The sequence below is a fragment of the Mustela nivalis genome, assembly GCF_964662115.1.
Source record: "Mustela nivalis genome assembly, contig: HAP1_SCAFFOLD_1085, whole genome shotgun sequence".
Classification (NCBI taxonomy): Eukaryota; Metazoa; Chordata; class Mammalia; order Carnivora; family Mustelidae; genus Mustela; species Mustela nivalis.
Genome location: NW_028135579.1, coordinates 63,183 through 89,609, shown reverse-complemented (window position 1 = coordinate 89,609; position 26,427 = coordinate 63,183). Strand labels below are relative to the sequence as shown.

At 54.1% G+C, this 26,427-nt stretch overlaps 1 pseudogene across 1 annotated transcript; it reads left to right on the top strand.

Moving 5' to 3' along the window:
* LOC309857684 (sushi domain-containing protein 4-like) lies at window positions 1-22,427 on the top strand (annotated as a pseudogene). The gene is made up of 5 exons: window positions 1-145; window positions 9,912-10,108; window positions 15,507-15,680; window positions 19,014-19,260; window positions 22,398-22,427. The product of its transcript is annotated as a sushi domain-containing protein 4-like (transcript).
* Window positions 22,428-26,427: the final 4,000 nt, after the last annotated feature.

The window sequence follows — 26,427 nt, the reverse complement described above, 5'->3', positions numbered from 1 at the left end:
ATGCATCATGGAATGAACCGGAGCCCGGGAGACGGATTTCTGGAGAAGCAGCAGCAGCAGCAGCCGCTGCCCCCTCGCAGGCTGCTGGCCGTGGTCCTGTAGATCCAGCTGGCTCTGTGCTTCGGCCCCGCACAGCTTACAGGCGGTGAGTGACCTCAGGGTCCACGGCGCGGGGGTGGGCGCCAACAGGAGACCACCCTCCGCCGGGACCCCCGGCGTTTCTCCGATGCCTGCGCGCGGCGCGCCCAGGGTGCATGCACAGCCCCATGGTGCCTGGAGCTGCCCAGCGGCCCGCAGCCAGGCTCCTCCGAATGGGGCAAAATGAGCGGGCCCATTACCCTCACTTGGGCCGCGGGCGAGCCAGAGAGAGGGAGAGGGCACTTCTGAGCTGAGCGCGTGTTTGTGGGCCTGTGCATGGTGTCGGAACCCTCAGTGGACAGGGACCAGGTGTCAGCTGTCAGATAGAAGCCGGCGCAGGTTGCCCCACCCCCCACCCATCCTCCTTGTGAGTGTGAAATGTCTGAGGAACAGGCTAGTCTGGCAGAGGGACGGGTCTGTCGGGAAGTTCACTTTCTCTTACCTCTGGAGGTGCTGAGTTCCTGCACTGCTGTGCGGGTGTATGGGGGCCGGGCTGGGGCACAGAGGGTCCCGTCAGGGGTGCTTCTGGGGGATGGCTTTGTATCTCCATGTCTGATTTCCAGGGGAATGCAGTCGAGTGCATCCGTGGGAAGTGGGAGCTGGCTGAAAGAAAATGCAGAGCCTTGGTCCCCATCCGTGGCTGACCCTCTGTGTTTTGGGATCTGGGGGAGGGAGCTCTGTCTGCCTTGGTGGAGGAGAGGGAGGGAGGGAGTCCTGGCTGCATTTGGGAGCTGATTGCTGTCCCTTCCGGATTTCTGAGAGAGCTTGCTCATGTGCCCCTGTGAAAGGGCAGACTCCTATGTTTCCCAGCTGAACTACTGTTCATATATAAATAAGTGATAATTGGTGGAAAAGCAGCTATTGATTGCTATGGATAAACCATTTCCCATTTAAAATATTGCTGTTCAGAGAGTGAAGGGGAACAAGGAGAGACATGAGTGGAAAACTAGTAAAGGGGGGTGGGGAGGGACCGCAGAGGAATCCAGGTCTCAGGCATTGTGCGGAAAGATCTGGACATCTGGAGCATGGGGGAGCTTTTGGGGCGTGCACGTCTCAGGATTAGTGAGCGGATACTTGCTTCATCCTAGGGACCCATTTTGGCTTTCTTTGGTTTTCTAACAGGGGGTGACTTTTGGGTGCTCTTAGTTCTATAGAAATGTGTCTGAGGTAGGTGTCCTTTTCACAGAGGACATGGTCAAATGGGAGGTCAGGGCAGCCACTGTGCCGTCTGAGGGGATCTGGTTGGCCCCTCTGTGCTGCTCCAGAGTTAGCTCTTCTTCTGGGGTGTGTGGGAGCATGGGCAGGAGGGCACAAATGGGGCTGGGCCTCCTCCTTCCTTCATCGCTTCCTCCCGGTTCTAGCTTCGACCCCTCCAACCAGGTCCATGCCATCCTTCCATCTCCTCCATCCATTTCTTCCGCATAGGTGACGGATCGTTGGCCTTAGGCTTCCCTTCTTGACCACTTTCCTCAGGCTGGAACCTGGACATGCCAGGGATCCGGCTACAGCTATATGCACGAAGACGTTATCTTAGGGGGAGGGCAGAGCAACGATGCAGAAGGTATCGGGGCACCTGAGTGACTGTGGAGCAGAGATGCTGAGAGAGAAGAGTAACCAGTCCAAGTGACTGTGTACTGGATCGCTTCATTACACTGACTTAGCCTGGACTTCACCTCCATCCATCCTCCACCCATTCCCCAATTTATGATTTATATTTATTATATATCTATCATATTACATATTTATTATTCTGCCCAGCACTTAACAGCTCCAGACAGACCCAGTGCTTTCCTTTGTTGGCTTCTTGTGTCTTCCTTCACCGGAACGTAAGTTCTCAAAGGTCACAGAAGTTTTGTGTTCTGTGATCACTTTCTCATCCTGTTCACAGCTGGTGCTCAACTAACACATCCTGAGGGAAATACTGCTGGCCACTGAAAGTGAAATCATAATTTTTCCCCCCAAAAGAGATTCACTACGTTTTGAAAAATGTCTCATAGTGGGCAGGGAGAGGCTGGGGGATGGAAGGGAAAAGTGAGGGAAAATAGCACAGGGACCGCAGAGTTGAAGTCGGGCCACTGCACTGTGGTCAGTCAGTGACATGGGCACAAAGCCACTCCCCTCATGCTGGGGAGACAGGCCTCAGGAGAAACCAAACGTGCTGACACCTTGATCTTGAGTGGCTGGCCTCCAAAACTGAGAAGATAGACCTGTCTTGGTCATGACCCCGCAAGGGCTACGTGGTTAGGGCTGTTTTAGCAGACCAACACAAAAGGTCCTATAGAAAACTCACAGCTGGGGTGTTGCGGTGGCCACCCTCATGTTGGCTTTTCTTATGTTGCATGAACGGAAGCAAATTATTCAGAATAACTTCTCTGTTGCATCATGTGTGGGTCAGAAACTATATTTGCTGGAGAGGCTTTTCTAAGAGAGGTGTTGGCGAATGGACCAGGCTCCCTCAGGAAGTATTCCATGAGGCGGAATGACCGCTTATTAGAAATGTCAGGGGACTCCAGCCTAGATCCCGTGTTTGGACAGAAAAACGTGTGTGTTCCTTTTGATCCTGATGGTGTCTGTACAAATGGGTTGCGCATTGGTTGAAGAACAGAGTTCAGTAGAATATACATACATGTAGACCTCTTACTACGGTAAAAACGTGCATGATCAACTATTTCTCAGCTTTGCTGATTTGATGGCTTACTGAGGGGGAAAAAAATGGGAGTAAATATTCAAAGGTGGAATGGTGCCCAACTCAGATTCCAGAACCCCCAAAGTGAGACCGTATTAGCAGGAATTAACTTGTGCCAAAGTGTCAAACCTACGGTGTGCAAAGCGGCCATCTCAATTTGATAAAGCCTAAACAAAGAAATAAATCCAAACCCGATAGAATCGGGATGATTTGCTGTTGGTATCAGGAAAATGGTTTTCAGGGCGCAAACTGCAGCAGCAAAACGGGGAGCCCCGGAAGTGAATTGCCGCCTGCCTGCACCACCTCCTTAGTTCACCCTTCAACTAGAGGGAGACCAGCCTCGGGCGGAACGGTGGGCGGAGGAGAAAGGGGTCGGGGGAGTGGGCCACCCCTATGCGGGTGCCGGGTTGTGCTCCAAGAACCACGTGGAGGCTCAGGCTACCCCCTGAGGACTGGGAGCCAACACCCGAACCCCTCGGGTTGAGGCCCCACCCCTCCAGAGGCCTCCCTTTCCCGGGTACCCAGGCTTCTTCAGCTGCAAGGATCGCACCCCCACCCCGCACAGGCCCCCCGCGGGACACCCGCGCAAGCGGCGCAGACGCTGGGAGAGGCCAGGGCAGTTCCAAGGCACAGGCCTCGGATCGGAGTACCCGCGGATCCTGAAGGGCAAACGCTGGGATGCCCTGGGATGGGGAGGGTCTCAGCCGCTTCGGTCGCCACTCGGGCCCCAAAGGGACGCGCGGAACCTTCGCGGGGACCGAGGGCTGACATGTCGCGGGCCCGCCGCATGGGTTGGAGGCCGCCTGGCCGCGGGGCAGGCAGGTGCAGGCGCGCGGGATTCTGATTGGTCCCTGTGCCGCGGGAGCCTGAGGCGGGGCGCGGACGGGGGTCTGGCGCTGCCGAGGCTTCCCTCTGGCTAGCGCGGTGGCGGCGCAGAGGTCGCGCACAGATGCGGGTCAGAGCGGCGCAGGGAGGCGGCAGAGGCGGGAAGGAAGCTGCCAGAGAAGCCCCGTAGGTATGCGCGGGAGCCCGCGGGCCAGGGAGGGTCCGCCGCGCCGGGAACCCCCGCGATTTCGGGGCACGACCGAGAGCCCGGAGGTGGGGTAGGTCGCGAGGGGACCCGCTGCCACGCCGCGAGGTGCCCGAGAGTGAAAACGCATAGGCCCCGGCAAAAGTGCGGGTCCAGCAGGAGACGCGGGGATGCTTCGGACTTAGTGGCCAAGGTTCCGGCGCAATCCCGGCCAGGCCGCCCCTCCCCCGCCGTCCACCCGCGCGGCGCGCCTCGGGGCGCTGCCGCGGGTTGCGCGCGGCGGGTAGGGGGGTGGGTGGTGATGCCAGTGGGGGCCGGGAGGGGGGTTCCCGCAGGGAGGGGGATGGAGGAGGGGAGGCCCCGCTGCCCCGCGGCCCCGCGGCTCAGGCACCGCCGCGTCCGCTCCTGATTGCAGGCGCCTGTGAGCCGGGTGCGGTGCCTGGACGAAAGATGCATCATGGAATGAACCGGAGCCCGGGAGACGGATTTCTGGAGAAGCAGCAGCAGCAGCAGCCGCTGCCCCCTCGCACGCTGCTGGCCGTGGTCCTGTAGATCCAGCTGGCTCTGTGCTTCGGCCCCGCACAGCTTACGGGCGGTGAGTGACCTCAGGGTCCACGGCGCGGGGGTGGGCGCCAACAGGAGACCACCCTCCGCCGGGACCCCCGTCGTTTCTCCCATGCCTGCGCGCGGCGCGCCCAGGGTGCATGCACAGCCCCATGGTGCCTGGAGCTGCCCAGCGGCCCGCAGCCAGGCTCCTCCGAATGGGGCAAAATGAGCGGGCCCATTACCCTCACTTGGGCCGCTGGCGAGCCAGTGAGACGGAGAGGGCACTTCTGAGCTGAGCGCGTGTTTGTGGGCCTGTGCATGGTGTCAGAACCCTCAGTGGACAGGGACCAGGTGTCAGCTGTCAGATAGAAGCCGGCGCAGGTTGCCCCCCCCCACCCATCGTCCTTGTGAGTGTGAAATGTGTGAGGAACTGGCTAGTCTGGCAGAGGGACGGGTCTGTCGGGAAGTTCACTTTCTCTTACCTCTGGAGGTGCTGAGTTCCTGCACTGCTGTGCGGGTGTATGGGGGCCGGGCTGGGGCACAGAGGGTCCCGTCAGTGGTGCTTCTGTGGGATGGCTTTGTATCTCCATGTCTGATTTACAGGGGAATGCAGTCGAGTGCATCCGTGGGAAGTGGGAGCTGGCTGAAAGAAAATGCAGAGCCTTGGTCCCCATCCGTGGCTGACCCTCTGTGTTTTGGGATCTGGGGGAGGGAGCTCTGTCTGCCTTGGTGGAGGAGAGGGAGGGAGGGAGTCCTGGCTGCATTTGGGAGCTGATTGCTGTCCCTTCCGGATTTCTGAGAGAGCTTGCTCATGTGCCCCTGTGAAAGGGCAGACTCCTATGTTTCCCAGCTGAACTACTGTTCATATATAAATAAGTGATAATTGGTGGAAAAGCAGGTATTGATTGCTATGGATAAACCATTTCCCATTTAAAATATTGCTGTTCAGAGAGTGAAGGGCAACAAGGAGAGACATGAGTGGAAAACTAGTAAAGGGGGGTGGGGAGGGACCGCAGAGGAATCCAGGTCTCAGGCATTGTGCGGAAAGATCTGGACATCTGGAGCATGGGGGAGCTTTTGGGGCGTGCACGTCTCAGGATTAGTGAGCGGATACTTGCTTCATCCTAGGGACCCATTTTGGCTTTCTTTGGTTTTCTAACAGGGGGTGACTTTTGGGTGCTCTTAGTTCTATAGAAATGTGTCTGAGGTAGGTGTCCTTTTCACAGAGGACATGGTCAAATGGGAGGTCAGGGCAGCCACTGTGCCGTCTGAGGGGATCTGGTTGGCCCCTCTGTGCTGCTCCAGAGTTAGCTCTGCTTCTGGGGTGTGTGGGAGCATGGGCAGGAGGGCACAAATGGGGCTGGGCCTCCTCCTTCCTTCATCGCTTCCTCCCGGTTCTAGCCTCGACCCCTCCAACCAGGTCCATGCCATCCTTCCATCTCCTCCATCCATTTCTTCCGCATAGGTGACGGATCGTTGGCCTTAGGCTTCCCTTCTTGACCACTTTCCTCAGGCTGGAACCTGGACATGCCAGGGATCCGGCTACAGCTATACGCACGAAGACGTTATCTTAGGGGGAGGGCAGAGCAACGATGCAGAAGGTACCGGGGCACCTGAGTGACTGTGGAGCAGAGATGCTGAGAGAGAAGAGTAACCAGTCCAAGTGACTGTGTACTGGATCGCTTCATTACACTGACTTAGCCTGGACTTCACCTCCATCCATCCTCCACCCATTCCCCAATTTATGGTTTATATTTATTATATATCTATCATATTACATATTTATTATTCTGCCCAGCACTTAACAGCTCCAGACAGACCCAGTGCTTTCCTTTGTTGGCTTCTTGTGTCTTCCTTCACCGGAACGTAAGTTCTCAAAGGTCACAGAAGTTTTGTGTTCTGTGATCACTTTCTCATCCTGTTCACAGCTGGTGCTCAACTAACACATCCTGAGGGAAATACTGCTGGCCACTGAAAGTGAAATCATAATTTTTCCCCCCAAAAGAGATTCACTACGTTTTGAAAAATGTCTCATAGTGGGCAGGGAGAGGCTGGGGGATGGAAGGGAAAAGTGAGGGAAAATAGCACAGGGACCGCAGAGTTGAAGTCGGGCCACTGCACTGTGGTCAGTCAGTGACATGGGCACAAAGCCACTCCCCTCATGCTGGGGAGACAGGCCTCAGGAGAAACCAAACGTGCTGACACCTTGATCTTGAGTGGCTGGCCTCCAAAACTGAGAAGATAGACCTGTCTTGTTCATGACCCCACAAGGGCTACGTGGTTAGGGCTGTTTTAGCAGACCAACACAAAAGGTCCTATAGAAAACTCACAGCTGGGGTGTTGCGGTGGCCACCCTAATGTTTGTTTTTCTCATGTTGCATGAACGGAAGCAAATTATTCAGAATAACTTCTCTGTTGCATCATGTGTGGGTCAGAAACTATATTTGCTGGAGAGGCTTTTCTAAGAGAGGTGTTGGCGAATGGACCAGGCTCCCTCAGGAAGTATTCCATGAGGCGGAATGACCGCTTATTAGAAATGTCAGGGGACTCCAGCCTAGATGCCGTGTTTGGACAGAAAAACGTGTGTGTTCCTTTTGATCCTGATGGTGTCTGTACAAATGGGTTGCGCATTGGTTGAAGAACAGAGTTCAGTAGAATATACATACATGTAGACCTCTTACTACGGTAAAAACGTGCATGGTCAACTATTTCTCAGCTTTGCTGATTGGATGGCTTACTGAGGGGGAAAAAAATGGGAGTAAATATTCAAACGGCAGAGGTCAGTTATAGGACCTCCGAAATGTGGAATGGTGCCCAACTCAGATTCCAGAACCCCCAAAGTGAGACCGTATTAGCAGGAATTAACTTGTGCCAAAGTGTCAAACCTACGGTGTGCAAAGCGGCCATCTCAATTTGATAAAGCCTAAACAAAGAAATAAATCCAAACCCGATAGAATCGGGATGATTTGCTGTTGGTATCAGGAAAATGGTTTTCAGGGCGCAAACTGCAGCGGCAAAACGGGGAGCCCCGGAAGTGAATTGCCGCCTGCCTGCACCACCTCCTTAGTTCACCCTTCAACTAGAGGGAGACCAGCCTCGGGCGGAACGGTGGGCGGAGGAGAAAGGGGTCGGGGGAGTGGGCCACCCCTATGCGGGTGTGGGGTTCTGCTCCAAGAACCACGTGGAGGCTCAGGCTACCCCCTGAGGACTGGGAGCCAACACCCGAACCCCTCGGGTTGAGGCCCCACCCCTCCAGAGGCCTCCCTTTCCCGGGTACCCAGGCTTCTTCAGCTGCAAGGACCGCACCCCCACCCCGCACAGGCCCCCCGCGGGACACCCGCGCAAGCGGCGCAGACGCTGGGAGAGGCCAGGGCAGTTCCAAGGCACAGGCCTCGGATCGGAGTACCCGCGGATCCTGAGGGCAAACGCTGGGATGCCCTGGGATGGGGAGGGTTTCAGCCGCTTCGGTCGCCACTCGGGCCCCAAAGGGACGCGCGGAACCTTCGCGGGGACCGAGGGCTGACATGTCGCGGGCCCGCCGCGTGGGTTGGAGGCCGCCTGGCCGCGGGGCAGGCAGGTGCAGGCGCGCGGGATTCTGATTGGTCCCGGTGCCGCGGGAACCCGAGGGGGGGCGCGGGCGGGGGTCTGGCGCTGCCCAGGCTTCCCTCTGGCTAGCATGGTGGCGGCGCAGAGGTCGCGCACAGATGCGGGTCAGAGCGGCGCAGGGAGGCGGCAGAGGCGGGAAGGAAGCTGCCAGAGAAGCCCCGTAGGTAAGCGCGGGAGCCCGCGGGCCAGGGAGGGTCCGCCGCGCCGGGAACCCCCGCGACCTCGGTGCACGACTGAGAGCCCGGAGGTGGGGTAGGTCGCGCGCGGGGACCCGCTGCCACGCCGCGAGGTGCCCGAGAGTGAAAACGCATAGGCCCCGGCAAAAGTGCGGGTCCAGCAGGAGACGCGGGGATGCTTCGGACTTAGTGGCCAAGGTTCCGGCGCAATCCCGGCCAGGCCGCCCCTCCCCCGCCGTCCACCCGCGCGGCGCCTCGGGGCGCTGCCGCGGGTTGCGCGCGGCGGGTAGGGGGGTGGGTGGTGATGCCAGTGGGTGCCGGGAGGGGGGTTCCCGCAGGGAGGGGGATGGAGGAGGGGAGGCCCCGCTGCCTCGCGGCCCCGCGGCTCAGGCACCGCCGCGTCCGCTCCTGATTGCAGGCGCCTGTGAGCCGGGTGCGGTGCCTGGACGAAAGATGCATCATGGAATGAACCGGAGCCCGGGAGACGGATTTCTGGAGATGCAGCAGCAGCCGCTGCCCCCTCGCAGGCTGCTGGCCGTGGTCCTGTAGATCCAGCTGGCTCTGTGCTTCGGCCCCGCACAGCTTACGGGCGGTGAGTGACCTCAGGGTCCACGGCGCGGGGGTGGGCGCCAACAGGAGACCACCCTCCGCCGGGACCCCCGGCGTTTCTCCGATGCCTGCGCGCGGCGCGCCCAGGGGGCATGCACAGCCCCATGGTGCCTGGAGCTGCCCAGCGGCCCGCAGCCAGGCTCCTTGGAATGGGGCAAAATGAGCGGGCCCATTACCCTCACTTGGGCCGCGGGCGAGCCAGAGAGAGGGAGAGGGCACTTCTGAGCTGAGCGCGTGTTTGTGGGCCTGTGCATGGTGTCGGAACCCTCAGTGGACAGGGACCAGGTGTCAGCTGTCAGATAGAAGCCGGGGCAGGTTGCCCCCCCCCACCCATCCTCCTTGTGAGTGTGAAATGTCTGAGGAACAGGCTAGTCTGGCAGAGGGACGGGTCTGTCGGGAAGTTCACTTTCTCTTACCTCTGGAGGGGCTGAGTTCCTGCACTGCTGTGCGGGTGTATGGGGGCCGGGCTGGGGCACAGAGGGTCCCGTCAGGGGTGCTTCTGGGGGATGGCTTTGTATCTCCATGTCTGATTTACAGGGGAATGCAGTCGAGTGCATCCGTGGGAAGTGGGAGCTGGCTGAAAGAAAATGCAGAGCCTTGGTCCCCATCCGTGGCTGACCCTCTGTGTTTTGGGATCTGGGGGAGGGAGCTCTGTCTGCCTTGGTGGAGGAGAGGGAGGGAGGGAGTCCTGGCTGCATTTGGGAGCTGATTGCTGTCCCTTCCGGTTTTCTCAGAGAGCTTGCTCATGTGCCCCTGTGAAAGGGCAGACTCCTATGTTTCCCAGCTGAACTACTGTTCATATATAAATAAGTGATAATTGGTGGAAAAGCAGCTATTGATTGCTATGGATAAACCATTTCCCATTTAAAATATTGCTGTTTAGAGAGTGAAGGGGAACAAGGAGAGACATGAGTGGAAAACTAGTAAAGGGGGGTGGGGAGGGACCGCAGAGGAATCCAGGTCTCAGGCATTGTGCGGAAAGATCTGGACATCTGGAGCATGGGGGAGCTTTTGGGGCGTGCACGTCTCAGGATTAGTGAGTGGATCCTTGCTTCATCCTAGGGCCCCAACCTCGGAAGCACATATTTAGAGGCTCCTTTTCTTCTCTCTGTCAATGTAGGGTTCGATGACCTTCCGGTGTCCCTGAGAATGGCTTCAGGACACCCGGTGAAGGGCTTTTCCTTGAAAGGTCTGTTACCCAGTTTCACTGCCAAGACGGGTTCACGCTCCAGGGCCCTACAAAGAGGCTGTGTGTGAGACATCTCAATGAAACCCTCGGCTGGATCCCCAGTGATAAGCCCTTCTGTGAACAAGAAAGTAAAGTGCCCCCCTCGTCCGTGGAGGCTGCTCGTGGGGCTGTGGGGACCAGCCGCGCCAGCCCAGGGGCCCACCCCACATGCTGGCAGGAGAGCATTGTGGCCAGGTTGGGCGCAAAGGAGGCTCGGTGTCACAAGTCACCGTGTCCCTCCTCAACCTCAATGACGACCCAGGTCCTGGTTTCTGTCGAGGCAGGAGAGCAGCTCAGGTCACACCAGGGGTGCTCACTGCTGCGTCCCTAGCCAGCCGCGCACTCCCAGCCCCGGCACCTGAGAAAGCAGACTTGCCCGTGGAGGCAGGAACGTGTGGTACTCGGGAGATCCACTCAGTCACTGTCGCGTCTGTTCCAGGCGGGTTTTGATAGGGTGACAGGGCGGCACAGTGGGCATTTGTTTCCAGCAGTTACCCTATGGTCTCTCGTCATGGCGCGTTATCTGCCTACCTCTGGCAAGCGTGGCCGTGTCTGCTCTGTGTGCTTCATGCTGCGTGGGTGTGTGTGAGTTTAGAACACTGCTCAGAGGTTACCTGGCGGCGGGCAGGGGGCTGACTGTCTCCGCGGCAGGTTGGGCTGATGCAAGGGAGGCAGTGCCGGTGCGGGCAAGGGCTCCGTCTCTCCCCACCACCCCTGACCGTGTGTGTATGGAGCTTTCCTGACCTTGACAGCTCACTGTTTTTCGGAATTAGCATAGACCGTGTTTATGGAAGTCTTCGAAGCACCGAACTCGACTGTCACTGAGCATAGGCAAAGGCTTCCCCAAGCTGAGAGCATGCATGGTCTCTGCTTTTATTTTTGAGGTCTTTTTCTAAAAGAGTCAAAATTAAAACAAAGAAGTAAAGTGAACTATATCACACAGAGAAGGACAGGTGTGTGTGTGACAGGTGGAATCTCAACAACAAAACAAATGAACAAGTAAGAGAAGCGTTGGAACGAACATGGGAGTGGTGGCTGAGCAGGGCTGAGAGAGCTCCAGCTGTGAGGTGGGTCGCAGGAAGGAACATGCGCCCGGGAGTACTGTCTGTGGTACTGTGACCACGGTGTGTGGGGACAGACGGGGACACCCCTGGCGGCACTGTCGGAAGTTCTGAAATATGGAATCACCGTGGTTATGCCTAATAGCAAGAGGGCATGGTTGGTCAAGTATCCTTCAATTAACAATGGTCAGCGTCACCATTCAGAACGGGTGCTATGGGCCTCGGGTGGATGCTGTGTAGGGAAGGTGGCTCCCTGTGTTGCAGGTAGGAGTCTGTGTCCCTTGATACAGATGCTTCTCTATATTTATTGAGACAGGCATGTGGTTTTTCCTCTTTAACTTTGCAGCCTTGCAGGTTACACAAGCTTTCTCTTGAAAAATCAAAACAAATTTTGAAAAGGATTTTAGAATAAATGAATATTTTCTGCTATGCGCAGCCCATGCAGGCTGTGGTTTCCATAAGGTTTCAGTTAATGAAAAGTTTATTTGGTTTTGTAGATCAACTTCCGTGATAAATCCTTTGGCCCAAGATACTCAGCATTTAAAACCCAGACAGGCTCAGGAACATATCAGCAATAGTAAAACACGCAGGCTCCGCGAATATTGCCTGGAGACAAAGGCCTTCTATTGTTTTATCATCCTGGGAAACAGCTTATCTAAAAGACAACCTCTTGCCAGTCCTGTCCTAACTACCTAATGAAGTATGCCCCAACTTAGAAGGCCTTCATTTCCCCTTGCTCACTGTGTCTCAGACACATGGACCCTCCTGTGTGTGTGTGTGTGTGTGTGTGTGTGTGTGTGTGTGTTTAAAAGATTTTATTTATTATTTATATGTCAGAGAGAGAGCGTGCAGGAGCAGAGGGAGAATTAGACACTGTACTGAGCCAGGAGACCGATGCGGGACTTGATCCCAGGACCCTGGGACTGAGCCAGCCAGGTGTCCCCCTCCTGTGTGTGTTTTTTTTTTAAGATTTTTTATTTATTTATTTGACAGAGAGAAATCACAAGTAGATGGAGAGGCAGGCAGAGAGAGAGAGAAGGAAGCAGGCTCCCCGCTGAGCAGAGCCCGATGCGGTAATCCATCCTAGGACCCTGAGATCATGACCTGAGCCGAAGGCAGCGGCTTAACCCACTGAGCCACCCAGGCGTCCCCTCCTCCTGTGTGTTTTTAAGGACACTCGTGTTCTCCTGGCTTTTGCACTTACTCTCCCTCTGCCTAAAGCTGTCTTCTCCCAGATCTGCTCGATAAGGCCACCTTGCCATGTGGCCCTGCATCATAAACATTATCTCCTCAGGGTGCCTGTCCCATGCACCCGGATTCCAGGGGCCCCTGGTAGGTCCCTGTGACCTCAGCACCTGTTCCTCCTCATGCGAGCGGCAATCACTGCATGTTAGTCTCTACCTCGCAGATTTACTAACTTGTTAGCGGCCTTCTCCATGCAGCGAGGGTAGGATTCCTAACTCTCCATGCCCAGCGCTTGCAGCTGGGTGCTCAGCGAGTCACCAGTGGACAGATGGATGGTTGGATGGATGAATACCGGGTGTTATAAATGCAGGGGTAAACAAAACCCAACACCATCCTTTACAGCGAGGCTTCCAGCACCTTTCCTGTGTGGATATGAATGCTCCAGGGTCGATTACGTAGTTATGTTCCTGGAAACACTTTTTAGGGAGAATGGGTGTCAGAGTTGGCACTTGAAGGAATCAGGTTCATGTTCACATATAACTGGCATTTAAAAAGGCCAGTAAATATTGGTCGTGGTATGTATCTTAGAACTTTGCCTTTTCTGCTCCTTAGGACTCTGCTCTATGCTAACTAATGTCATTGAATAATTTGTTCTTAGGTATAACTGTGTAATATCACCTTAATATCCCCTCTTTGACTTGTTTCTATTAAATCCCCTATTACACGAGCAGGACTCAGATGCAGCGATGCAGTGGTCTGGGGAGAAAGGATGTCTCAAAGTGGAAGCTTTGCACCCTCTCAGCTGTATCCCCAAAGTGCCCGTTTGTGTCTGTCTGTGTCGGGTTTGATCACATCCCCACTCCTGCCAGAGTCAGATACCGATGGAGCTTTATCTGTCATCCTTGGTAACGGCATTTTTGGAGCGGCTTTTAAACATTCTTCCAGCTGACGGGATGCACTCATACTGTAGGAAATTTCTCTTATTTCTGTTTGAAACTTCAGAACTGATGAAGATTATATGTATTTGTTTTGGGGCACTAAAGATCCTGGCTTCTCTGTTTCCATAGACATGAAGTGCATAGTCACGTCCGGCTAAGGATGGCCTGGCTGGGCCAGGCTCGTCTTCCTATCTCCCCTCCTCTGGTGGGGGGCTCAGGCGCCAGACGCCAAGGGTAGGATCATAGCTCAGCTTTGGGGGGCCGACTTCTGTGAAGCTACTGCTGGTCTGTTTTGTTCTGTCCTTTATCTGGGCCACAGCCCTCCTGGCCTCCTGGCCATAGCTCCGGTGCCTGCTCCCAGCTCCCTGGTCAGTGCGAGTCTCTGTTCCATAGCAGCCAGTCCCCATGGTGACTCCATCATGAGCAGAACTTGGGAGGCCATAGTGCCCTGGGATCCTTGGGCCATGTGCCCCGTGGTGGCCCCCAGCTCCTGGCTGTGGACAGAGGCATCTGGTCAGGAGTTCAGGGCACTCTGTGTGAGTGACTGCTGCTTCTGCACAGCCAGTGACCACACACTCACGGGCCGCAGTGTCCCTTCTGTCCACTGGCTTTACTCACTGACGCTGGCTGCCTGCTAAGGACCTGGGTCAGCTCCCGGAGAAGTCGGAAGCCAGTCAGGGGAACAGTGGCTTTGTCGCGTAAATCAGCACCATGGGGTTAGTTGGCAGCTGGGGTTTTACAGAGGGGCGCCTGGATAAAGGTGTTTTTATTTGCTCTGAGTAATGCCTGCGTTAGCACTACTGAGAAACGTGATTTCCCGTTTCCATTAAGAAGGCAGCAGTGGTGCCAAGTTGTCACTTGCCTTGTGACTCCAGTCAGGATCATTTTGGCATTGACTTTGGGGGAATTTGTCTATTCTGGTAGAAAAATTTTTGGTTAAACGTGAGAGGTTGGAAACCCCTTTCCACAGTTTGAAACTCAAAAATAAGAGGTCGAACTAGAACCACAACAGTTTTCCATCAAGGACGCTTCCTGCTGAAATTTGCAGACAGAGGTTTGATGGGGTTGTCCCGGGGCTCCATGGCCGCACTTCCTTGACATTTCTTTGCCAGCCACGTGTGGAGTCCCGGAGTGCCAAGGGCATGTGGGAGAATGCAGGGGTGCAGTCCCTGCTCTCCAGCTAATCTGGAGATGAAGGCAGATGCCACACCCAAGCTTTGACTTTGAATGACCCCGGGAAGAGGTCATCCTGTTTTCTAGAGTCTGTTGTCAGATTCTTCATTGGTCCCTGTAAACCCAGCCCCAACCCTACATCAAAACTCCTGGGATGTGCTTTTTAAACCCACCTGTGTTCCCGGCCATGGGCTGCTTGGGTCCCTTCCCTCCGCAGCCTCAGGACTCCTGGGCTCAGGCCTCAGAGCCAATAGTTCATGGTCAAGTCTCCCACCATTCCAACCATATGGCTGATTCAGAAGGCTTTCGGGAGTGGCTGAGAAACAAAGTCTTACAGCATTGAGATACTCTTGGAGAAAGTTTCTGTGATTGTCGAAATGCTGTTCTTGGATTTTGCTTCATTTTTAAAACTTGCGAAGCTTGGAGCGCAACCCCTCTGTACGCCTCCGGGGATGGCTGCCCAAGGTTATGTGGGGACACACGCGGAATTGGGAGGAGACCGTGTTCGAAGTGGAGGGTTATAATTTATCCACTGTATTTTATCTCTCAATCACGTTCTGTGTGGACTTCCTGTTCCTGCGCCCCTGATGCTGGGCTACAGACCCTTTCCGAGTCTGTATTCTGCTCCCACCTGCTTCCAGGAAGCAGGTCACCTACCTGTGGGGGGCTGTGTGGTGTTGGTGGTTGCATGTGCTTCCATGTTATTACCCACGTGGAGCAGATCCGGTAGAAGGGAGGTGCCGGCCGGTGTGGCCCCAGCTTGTCCCCCACTGTTCTGCAAGGCCTTTTTTTTCTTCTGCCCCAAGGCAGAGGCGGTAGGCTGGGTGGGACCACTTAGCAGGTCATTGTGAGCCCCCAGCTCTGTCCTTCCTCTCTTAGTTCCAAAATAGCCTGAGGCTCCACTGCGAGGTGTGAAGGGTTCCAGGCTGGAGGTGAAGCTCCTTTCATGGCTGGATTGGGACATCTTGTCCTCAGTCCCCTCCAGACCAGGGGCTAGCAGTCCCTGTGCGAGGGCCTTTTATCACAGGGAAGCCTGAAGCCAGGTCCGAAAAGAAGAGCTTTGTGCCAAGCTGGGAAGCACAACAGGCTGAAATTTAAAAAAATAACGTGTCCATTTTACACCTTTGCAGTTTGCCGTATCCCTCAAATCGACGATGCTGAGATTCATAACAGGACATACAGACACGGAGACAAGCTGATCGTCACCTGTCACGAGGGATTCAAGATCCGCTACCCTGATCTGTACAACATGGTTTCTCTGTGCCGTGATGACGGGACGTGGGACAACCTGCCGCTCTGTCAAGGTAGGGGCGCGGGCTGGGAACACGTGCGCGTCTCTCCACTGGGACGTGGAGGGAAGCAGGGCCCACCGGCTCTGGCCTTGGCATCCGCACACCCTCCCTGCGGTCCCCACCAGCCCCTCGTGCCCACCGTGAGAGCCCAGACCAGAAGAGCCCTTGTTCTTGAGCATGTTGACTTCTCCTTCACACCGAGAACCAAAAGTCTTTTAAGAAATAGGCATTTTGTCACCAGGCTGTGAGCACGATGATGAACTATGGCATTTTTAATGAAAACAGCAGAATGTTTATACTTATTTCAGTGGTGGTGAGGGTAGATTAAAGACGCATCTTTACAGAGGCTATTTTTTCTTAACGTTATCCATTTTTATAATGCATGAGGAGCAGAAAAATAATCAAATTCAGATTTTATCCAAACTACCCAGTAAATAAGAATCCTCTTGCCTTTTTAACATTTGCCTGGGCCAACACGGAGGACACTGTTTGTGAAAATAAGTCCTTCCGTGCACATTAATTCTGATTTTATTTTCTTGACATGTGACTTGAAAGCCAGTGCATAATTCATTCTTCGGGGAGGAGGCTTGTTTGCGCCGGTGTTTTGGCGTGTTCCGGTCGAGACAAATGCTAGCGCTTGGCTCTAGGTCATGGCTGGCAGGCTCTGATATTACTCTGCTTGCCCCGGGGTCGGAAATGAATTATTTCCTTCTGTGAGGGCTTAAGAGTCCTACATGGCCCTTGGCAGAAACAGAGGCTCTGGATCGGGAGGACCAAGGGCGGCCAGGCCACCCCTTTGTGAGCTTCTCTGCTCAAACTCCCTGTGCCACGTAGCCTGCACAGATGACATTTCCAGGGATATATGTGCTCTGGGGGCACTTCTCGGGAGGCTGTGGAGAGTTGTTATCGTGATCTGAGGTTGGGCTGAATATTCACGTGAACATTACCAACGACTGGTCCCTTTCCTTCCCGGGGCCAAGAACGCTCCCTCGGACGCCAGCCCCCTCTGCCTTCATGAATCCTGCATCCCCCACTGTCCCCTGTTCTCCTGCCCTTTCTAGAGGTTTCTCCCTCTTAGGTCTTGCAAATTCCGTGCACCTATTTACGAGTTCTTTTGGTCCCTATTATTTCTTAAGAAATGCCCGAGGGTGGCATCCTCATCAGGGGCTCAGGTGTGGCCTCCTGCTCTGCTCTGTCCACCACCCTGCGCTTGCATCTCAGAGCGTCGCCCAGAGCCGGCTGGCTGCTCTCGGAAGGTGCCCTTCCCCGGATAGCACCGTCACCCACACCACCCTCCCTCAGGGCATGTCCCCTGCTCTGTGCCCTGAACTCATCTCCATGCAGAGGCAGGTAGGGGCCTGGCTGCCCAAGCAGTGACTGCCCAACATGGCATGGGCGTGAGGGGTCTGGCGGCATTAGATGGCCTGACACCTCGGAGCGCCACAGGGAGCATGACTGGCCCTTAGCATGACGTCTCGTCCTGTGGCTTTTCTTTGCACTCCCAGATCCGGGGGAGAGAGCCTGACAAGCCGGCTCGCCATTGCCTGGAAGTGTAAATACAGGTTGCACCAAGCTATTGTGTCAAAGCCTGGTGTCTGCTGCCATGCTTGGGTTGGGCTGTCCCCAGCCAAGGAGCATGTCTCTCTTTCCCTGGTTTACTACTGCAGTTACAACCCCTTCTGGCTTCTTTTGGGGCAGGCAAGCAGGCGGGCATGTTCCAAGGCCATGTTTTCCTTGGGAACTTTGTGTTTTGGAGAGCAGTGTCCAGACGCACCTGCTGTTCACTGTGGGTCTGTCTGTTTTATATTCAGGGGACTCCAGCTTCTCTGTGGGAGTGGCCAGGAATGACACTCCTTCTTGGGAGGAGCCGCAGGCACTGTCCCTTGTGCCAGCTCATTTGAACAGCACTTAGGGACTCTGATACGGTCAGTTGTTCATGTTGACGTGCTTGTCTTACTTTTCTCAGTCACGGATTCTGTTTATTCCTGAGTCCCAATCTCCCCCTCCTCCCCGACACTTCACTTTTCCTGTGAACACAGTTCATGTTCAGCTCAACGGGTAAATCCTTCCAGGCCGTGTAGAAAGGATGTGGCCACGTGTCTCAGATGTGGCCTGGGTGGTAGTAGGCCCGTGGATCTCTGTGGCACGGGACACTGTCGGCCCCAAAGGGAGCATTTCCCTAAGTTCTGCATGCCAGGGCTGCCCTGGCCTCTCTGGTCTCACGCCGAAACATCGATCCCACGTACCAGCTCACTGACCAGGGCAGTCGGCGGAGCATGAAGCCGTTCGAGGCTCAGAATGTCAAAGCAAGCCAGCTCGGGAGCAGAGCTCAGACACCTGCTGCCATGGGCATGCTGTGATCCGTGCTCGGCGACTGGAAGGGAGAGTCAGGATTTCCATTATACGTTATTTACTTCACACACAATTAGTTCTCCGCGGGAAGAGCCCCAGCTCTGCAGAGTCATTATTTCCTCTAGTGAGACCACTGACCCCGACAGGAAATGCCAGGATCGCAGCGGGGGCCACACAGAACGGGATTCTGTGCCCCTGGGAATGTTCCCCAGGCACAGGTTTCAACACGGAAAAGCAGCTTCCGTTTGGCAGAAGCAGAAGTGTGGGAACACAGACAGCATGGAGAATTCTGGGTGTGCTGTGGGGGCTTGCGACACCCAGCCCCATGCCTGCCGTGCATGTCCTTGGGCTCTGCGCAGACCCTGACCAGGAGCTCCTTGGGAGGGGGCCGAGAGGGGTGTATTCTGAGACACCCTTTTTCTGGGTAGTTCTCAAGGCTGAGAACCATGTCAAGTGCACCTAAAATGCAAATTGATCTTCACGTAGCATCACACGGGGTCCGCAGGCCCCTGCCTCACAGTCCAAGCAGGGGAAGGGTGTTTTTGCTGCCACCTCCTCAGACCCCCCCAGGTGTCCCCATTGTTGAAACAGTTGGGGTGTATGTTTGCTGCACAGCACCTCAGTGCTTCTCACCCCCAGGAGCATGTTAGCATCACCTGGGGAGATTTAAAAAATTTGGGGTGCCCTGGCTGTGCATAGACCTAGGGCTCGCAGCCAGGATTGTGATGCTTAAAGGTTCCCGGATGATTCTGAGGTGTGTCTGGGGCTCCCTGATCCCAGCTGTACCCCCCTCAATTCCTCCCTCTTCCCCTGGGCCTCTCTGTGTGGTTTGCAAGCATAACGCCAAATTCTGCGACATGAATCGAACAGGAAAGTGGTTACGGGCGTCTGGCTGAAGAGCCCTTGGAGGCGGGCAGGGGGCCAGGGTTTTGCGGGTCTCGTTGGTGCAGAGGGGACCAAGTGTGACCGTCCCTCCTCTTTTCCTCGCCACAGGCTGCCTGAGACCTCTTGCCTCTTCCAATGGCTACGCGAACATCTCCGAGTTGCAGACCTCCTTCCCCGTGGGGATGTCATGTCCTACCACTGCTGCCCTGGGTACAAGTTGGAGGGGGCCAAGCACCTCGAGTGCCTACACAGCCTCATCTGGTAGACCAGCCCACGCCGGTTCCTTGCTCTGGAAAGTAATGTGTCCACTCTTCAGGAGGGTGACTCCCAGTTACAGCGGGTGCTCCTGCAGGAGGTAATGAGCTGGGAATCCTGGTCAGCGCAACTCCCCTTCCTTTGAGTGCACACGGCCCTGAGCTGGGCCATGAGGCTGGTCATCCCCCAAGAGGCAGGACCTACAGCTAGTTGTAAATCGGGCTTCCCCCGTCTGAGGCTGAAGGGCAGGAAAGAGAGGCGCTTCAGGCATCAGAGGTTAAACCGTAAAATATTGCCAAGTTAAGTGAAATGTCCTAAAAAATTAATTTTCTCTGCACGAAATGAAAACAGACAGTATTATGGCGTCATTCATTTTCTCCTTGCTTTATTGTGTTGTCCGTGCTTCTCCCTGTTCCTTTGCATTTTATGGCTGGGCTTGAGCCGTGGCTGGCACACGCTGGGAAGCCTGGAGCTGAGGGCTCCTTTCTTCCTGTTCTCCTCGAATGTGTGTCATTACCCTGAGCAGTGGTTCGCAGTAGTGAGGGGACAGGGCATCCAGGGACAGCAGCAGGTCGGGGTCTGAGGGGTTTCCTGCTAGCGAAGGTGGGCATACTGGTTCAGCTCTCAGTTTCATGCGGGTCTTGAAATTATGACTGAAGCACACACACTGATTTGCGTGTGGGCCTCTGAGCACAGCGTGCAGGACGGGTCTACGAGGGGGAAGAGGAAAACAAAAGCAGGCTCCAGTTAGGAGGCCCCTGGAGCTTTTCCTGGAAACAAGACACGACCACATGACGTTCTTTCAAGGGTGTGCATGCAGCAGGGAAGACGCCGCTGGACCATGGGTTGTGTGGAGTGCTGACAGCCAAAAGAGGCCAGGGGGGCGTCCTAAAGCAGTGCTGGGGGAAGGGCAAGTGGGGGCCCCTGGGACAGCAGCAGGCATGCCCTCGTGAGTCCGGCCCCCACCCGTCCCAGGTCCCTGGGGTTGGGCCTCCAGTGCATGTGGCAGGTAAGACACGGTATGCCTGGTAAAAGCTGAATTTCAGATAAATGACAAATCATTTCTTAATTTGAGCGTACTCTCAATATTGCATGGGACTTAACTCATTTGTTAAATTCTCAATTCAAATATAACTGAGCACCCAGTACTTTCACCTGTTAACTCTGGGGACCCTCACCTGCAGGGATGCGGTGTCCCCCATGTCCAGAAGTGCAGGCAGGTAGAGGTGAGCCTGGGCCATAAGGAAAGAGGCTCCTCTGGGCCTGGGGGTGTCTCGTTGCTCAGAAAGCCAGAACTAGATTGGGTGGACGGTGTCATGATTACGATTCTATCAGTCCAAGATGCCTGTTTCAAGATTTTGACAAGTTTTGTTTAAATGTTTTTCAATCGGTTACCTTCCGATAAGCTTCATTTTGAAGCTTTGAGAGCTGTTTCTGTGGAGTCTGGAGGATCTGCAGGGAGCAAATGAAACAGACCCTAGTGTTAGTAGCTGGTAGCTAAGGTTGGAACATAGAACTGGAGTGTAGCCTCGTCCTCCGCCAGCAAGGGCTATGGCCAGAGTGACCGCTGCCACAAAGGCCACAGTGGCCTTTCCTCTGAGGTTTTGGTGTGCGAGTGTGTGCATGCATGGCTGCGTGCATGTGTGTGTGTACACATGCACATGTACACATGTATGTACACCATGTGTATGTGTTTAATAATCCTCGCATGTCTGCTCTCCCTGTAAAGTATCTGGTGGAAGCACTCGTGGGATCTTGAACTGCTAACTGGGCAAAGATGCCAAAACTGTGATTCAGAACCAAGAGGCACAGCGCCGATTGAAGGATTTTTGTGTTTCGAGACTTGATAGAAATGGGGCCAGGTTGAACGATGGTTCGGGGTACCAGGCAAGGATTCATGGAAGATTATCCAGATGCATCAGATGTTGCTGTTTCCTCAGCCTTACTGGAATCATATGCGGTCTTTGAAAGGAGGAGTCATGCTGTCACGGGGCACCCGTTGTCATCCCCAGGGACTCTGCCCCTTGCCCTCTGTCATCTGGTTCCCCCTTCAGTTTCCCATCTTTCTTAGCACACAGTCTGATTTTTCTTGATGTCCCAGGGAAATCCACTGCATGGTGCTGGAAAGCATGGAGCCTTCAGGGGCTTTTAAATGTAGGGGTGATCTGCCCCCTGAGCGCCTGGGTCTGGTTGGCTGTGCCAGGAAAGTGGTTCCCTCCCGTTTTGGGGCTCCCCGGGACACACCAGTGCGTCGGCTGTGGTCCCCACCCCAAGCCTTCTCCACACCCACCAACAGCCAGGAGATGGGGTCCCCAAGTGGGTCGGGAGGCAGCGTGCAATGTTTAGCAAGAGCGTGGACTGACGTCTGACTGTTTGGGCTCACATCGTAGGTTCCCACACGATGGCTTTGCCATGGGGTGCATCACTTAGCTCTGTCAGCCCTGTTCCCTCACCTGTCACATGGGGCAGATGGTCATCGCTCCTCCTGACACCATGAGAATCCAGCATGGACATCACACATTTAGGGAGGCTTGTGGCACATGCTGGGTGTTCCCTCCAGGGCCACTGTTATCGTTCTTCTTGGAATTCTGTGCAGATGCACATTAAGTAAATAAGTGAGAACCTGGGCGTGGCCATGTGAGCCCAGTACCCACACTTCTGTGCACACTCGGGATCGTCCAGGGTGTTCTGGTGCTCGCGTGGAAGGTGAATCCCACGTGTCAGGAGGAGGTGCTCAGCAGCACCAGTGATGCCATTGGTTCTGAGAGCTTAGCATGTGGCCAGAGGGTTGATGTGGCAAGCCACTTAGCGCCTTGTGAGGCAGGCGCTGGTTTTGACGCACTTCACAGATGGGCCAGCCTGGGCTTGTAAAGTTCCAGAAACTCAGCAAGTGACATAGCTGGGAAACGGGTGCACTGGGACCTCGACATGGGTCCCTGTCCTGTCAGAGCTCGCGCGTGTTATCGTCAGGGTACGTCACCTAACTAGCTTGTTCTGATCACTTTGCAGCCTCGTGGGCAAGCAGTGTGATGTTTTTATAACCTTTTCTTGCAGAGTCAAACAATTTGGAAGCACTAACACGTAGGAAGGGGTTCATCTTTCTAGACTGGCTGCTGACCCTGTGGAGCTCTCCACCTCAGGGGATGTGTGGCAGACAAGAGCCGCTCACTGCCCCCCTGGCACCCCATGTCCCCATAATGGTGCAGAGCCTGGCCAGGCTTGTGTCTCCTCTCGCAGGCCCGGATGGACACCTCAAGGGTGACATGACGTGTCCGGACGCCCCATCTCTTTGGCTATGGCGGCTCTTTCTGCCATGTGGGGCCTCCTGTCCTCCATGGGCCGCGGGGCATCTTCTGAGATCAGGCCTCTCTGGCACTGGCATCAGGCAGCCCCACACACATGTCAGCAAGCCCAGAACGGATGCCTCGCTTTGTGACGGAGTTTATGCTTTGGAAGGAAAAGCTCTGGCGGCTTCTTCAAAGGTACGGGTTGTGTTTTCTGATGTCTGTGCGCTTGTACTGAGAGTAGACGCCTCTGGAGCCTGTGTTCCCTGCAGCTGAGCTGGGGGCAGTGGATAAAGCAACAGAAATCATGAGGTCTTGAACCAGGTTGTTGGTCTATCCTTCAAAAATAGATGTGTGCGTATAAATGTACTTGGCCAGAGCCCCATGCGTCCCCGTGTGCCAGCCTGGCTCACTGCGGCCTCGGGAGTTGTCATCCCTGTGCAACGTCCATTCTGCCTTCATCCCTTTCTGTCTCTTTCTCTCACACACACACACACACACACACACACACACACACACACATACACTATGGAGTATTATGCCTCCATCAGAAAGAATGAATACCCAACTTTTTATCAACATGGATGGGACTGGAGGAGATTATGCTGAATAAATTAGTCAAGCAGAGAGAGTCAGTTATCATGGATTCACTTACTTGTGGAGCATAAGGAATAACAGAGAGTACATTGGGAGAAGGGGAGGAGAATGGATTTGGGGGAAATTGGAGAGGGAGGCAAACCATGAGAGACTGTGGACTCTGAGAAACAAACTAAAGGTTTTGGAGGGGAGGAGGTTGGGGGTTGAGTGAGCCTGGTGGTGGGTATTAAGGATGGCATGTATTGCATTGAGCACTGGGTGTGGTGCATAAACAATGAATCTTGGAACACTGAAAGAATTAAATTAAATTAAAAAAAAAAGAGTGTGTGTTTCTGTGTCAAGGTCATGCTGCCCTGATTATGATGGCTTTGCAATTTATCTTGAACTCTGGGACTGTGATGCCTTCAGCTTTGTTCTTCTTTGTCATATTGCTTTAGCTATTTGGGGTATTTTGTGGTTCCATACAAAGTTCAGGATACTTCAATCTAGTTCTGTCAAAAGTACTATTGGTATTTTGATAGGGATTGCACTGAATCTCTAGATGGCTTTGGGTAGTATCCACATTTTAATATTAATTCTTCCAATCTGTGTGTATGGTTTATCATTCCATTTATGTGTAAGTAGTGGTAACTTCTTAAAAAAACATGCTGGATAGCAACTGTATCAGGATTCTCCAAATGAAAAGAGTCAAGGGATTGGCTTATGGGATGTGGGGTTGGCACATGAAAATCCATAGGATAGGCCATCATTCTGGAGACTCAGGTGGGGTTTGATGCTGTGGTCATGACCCACAGAATTCTTTCCTCTTTGAGAAACCTAAGTTTTTGCTCTTAAGTCCCTTTGGCTGATTGGATGAAGCCCATCTCCATTATTGAGAACAATCTCTTTCATTTCAAGTCAACTTATTGTTGTTATTAACCACATCTACCAAACAACTTCACAGCACCTCCTGGATTGTGCCTGAATAAATAGGTGGGTCCTAGACCCCAACTAAGCTGACACATAAAACTAACCATCATATAGCCAGTGAGGAAAAATGATATTTCAAGTTACTGACTAAAATCAGCATTAATTAATAAATTAGCATGAATAAAATCAATGAAGTTTGAAGAGCTACCTTTCTCACAATTTGAAGTTCTGAAGAAGCACTCCACCATCAACATATTCTTGGGCCCTCTCAGCGAAACTAAATTTTCCCCAAGACAACCAAAGACCATCATGAAATAGTTATCTTGGGACATGTTTTCTGCCAAAATTCAGTCAATTCCAAATAAGATTTTTGTGTCAACCTCTTCTCCCTGGTTTATGCAGCTGCTTGAGCAAGTAAAGAGGACAGAGTACATGTCTCAGGAAAGTAACATCCGCCTCCTTTTGGGTGATTTGTTGCAGGGTCCTTTGCATTCTTTTTCTCGGGATCAATATCACCCAATTAAACTCGTGTTGACAGAAGCATGTTTCTCTGTCCTTGTCTCTGGTGTCAATGAGGCTATACAAGGAAATGTTTTTCCCTGAAAGACATTCACCTTTTCCCCCTCTTTTGCCTCAAAAGCTGACTCCTATGTTTGCTAGCACTTGGCATTGCTGTAAAAATGCCCTGAGAATAAAATTGATATGGTTGGCTTCATTTAGCTGTAGGGATAAGAAATAACTACATGGTGTGGTTGGAGGTGCTGAAGTTTGGCAAAGGTTAGAAACCTTCACAGGGATAATTGAAGGGCATCCTCATCAAGATCCCTATGAAGATGAAAAAGACCCAAACAACTTCTGGCTGGCTGCTCATCCAGGCAAAGACGGAAAGGTGGGAGACTGTGGCTGCCAAAGACCTTCCCTGATCATGGCAGATTTCCTGAATTTTCACTCTATGGATGAAAGGTTAGGTGACTCCATTATTAGACAGAAAAAATAGAAAAACTGACTTTAACTTAACTGCTTTACACACCACAAAGTGTCAGAATGTCAAGAATCAGAAAACCATTTGAATTTACTTTATTGATTCAAAAGATGTTTTGTTATATAATTAATTAAATTAGGCACGTTGGACTAAGCGAGAACCTAGCACCTGCTCGATAGGGAAGTCAGTTAGATCCATTAAATGTCTAGGGTGCCTGAGTGGCTCAGTGTTAAGCCTCTGCCTTTAACTCAGGTCGGGATCTTAGGGTTCTCGAGGCCTGCATCAGGCTCTCTCTCAGTGGGGAGCCTGATTCCCCCCTCCCCCGCCCTTTGCCTGTCTCTATGCCTACTTGTGATTTTTCTCTGTTAAAGAAATAAATAAAATCTTCTTAAAAAATTTAATGCAATCCCTAACAGAATTCCATCAGCAGTTTTCACAGAGCTGCTCGAAACAGTCCTAAAACTTCTATGGAACACAAAGGCATTTTGTGTTTCTTTTCTTCTTTTTTTTTTTTTTAACATTTTTTAACTTATTTATTTGACAGAGAGAGAGAGAGGGATGACAAGTAGGCAGAGAGGCAGGCAGAGAGACAGAGGGGAAAGCAGGCTCCCTGCTTCCGAGCAGAGAGCCTGATGCAGGACTTGATCCCAGGACCCTGAGATCATGACCTGATCTGAAGGCAGAGGCTTAACCCTCTGAGCCACTCAGGCGTCCCAGACATTTTGTGTTTCTATGGAACACAAAATTTCTATGGACACAAAGAGGCGGGACCACAGCAACAGCCCTTCCTCCCCACACTGCTGGAAGTGCAGGGGTGTCCACACCCGCTAGGGGCATCAGAGGGCCAGCCCGGAAGTGCCTTAAGTATCCAGGCCAGCAGGTGCATGGGATGGGCGCAACCGGATGTGCGGGCAGGACGCCGGAAGTGCCGGAAATACGCCGGCAACGTCCGCAGGCGCTCACAGGGAGCGTGGCAAGCTGCGGAGCAGGATGTCCCTGAGGCGCCCGGCCGGCCTGCGCCCAGCCGCCTGCTCCCCCAGGCCGGCTGCCAAGGCGCTGAGAGAGCTCGGCTAAGGACACCCCACGCCTTCCAGCTCAGCCCGTTGAATCACCCCGTGACTCTTTTTCGAGCCCCCCGTTGGTGGGTGTCACGGGCGGCTGCGCACTTCGCCTCCATTGGCGTGGCTGAGGCGGCAGAGCTGGGCTTAGGTCCTGCGGCCTGCGGGACGGACTTGCTCCAGAGTCTGCAGAGCCCACGCCCCCGAGGCCGCGAGAGACGGGAAATGCGTGCGCCCGGTATGCTGACGGCTCTGCGCGGTGCTCCCTGATTCTGAGGAACTGCCGTCCAAGGTGGGTGTGCGCCGGACCTTCCACTGCTCTCACTGGTGTCCAGCTGCATCTCCAGCCCCCATTCAGCCCGGTATCCCGTGGGGTGCGACAGCTGCGTGGGCAACAGGGGCCAAGGACGCCCCCTCTCCACCACTGGGGGAGCTGA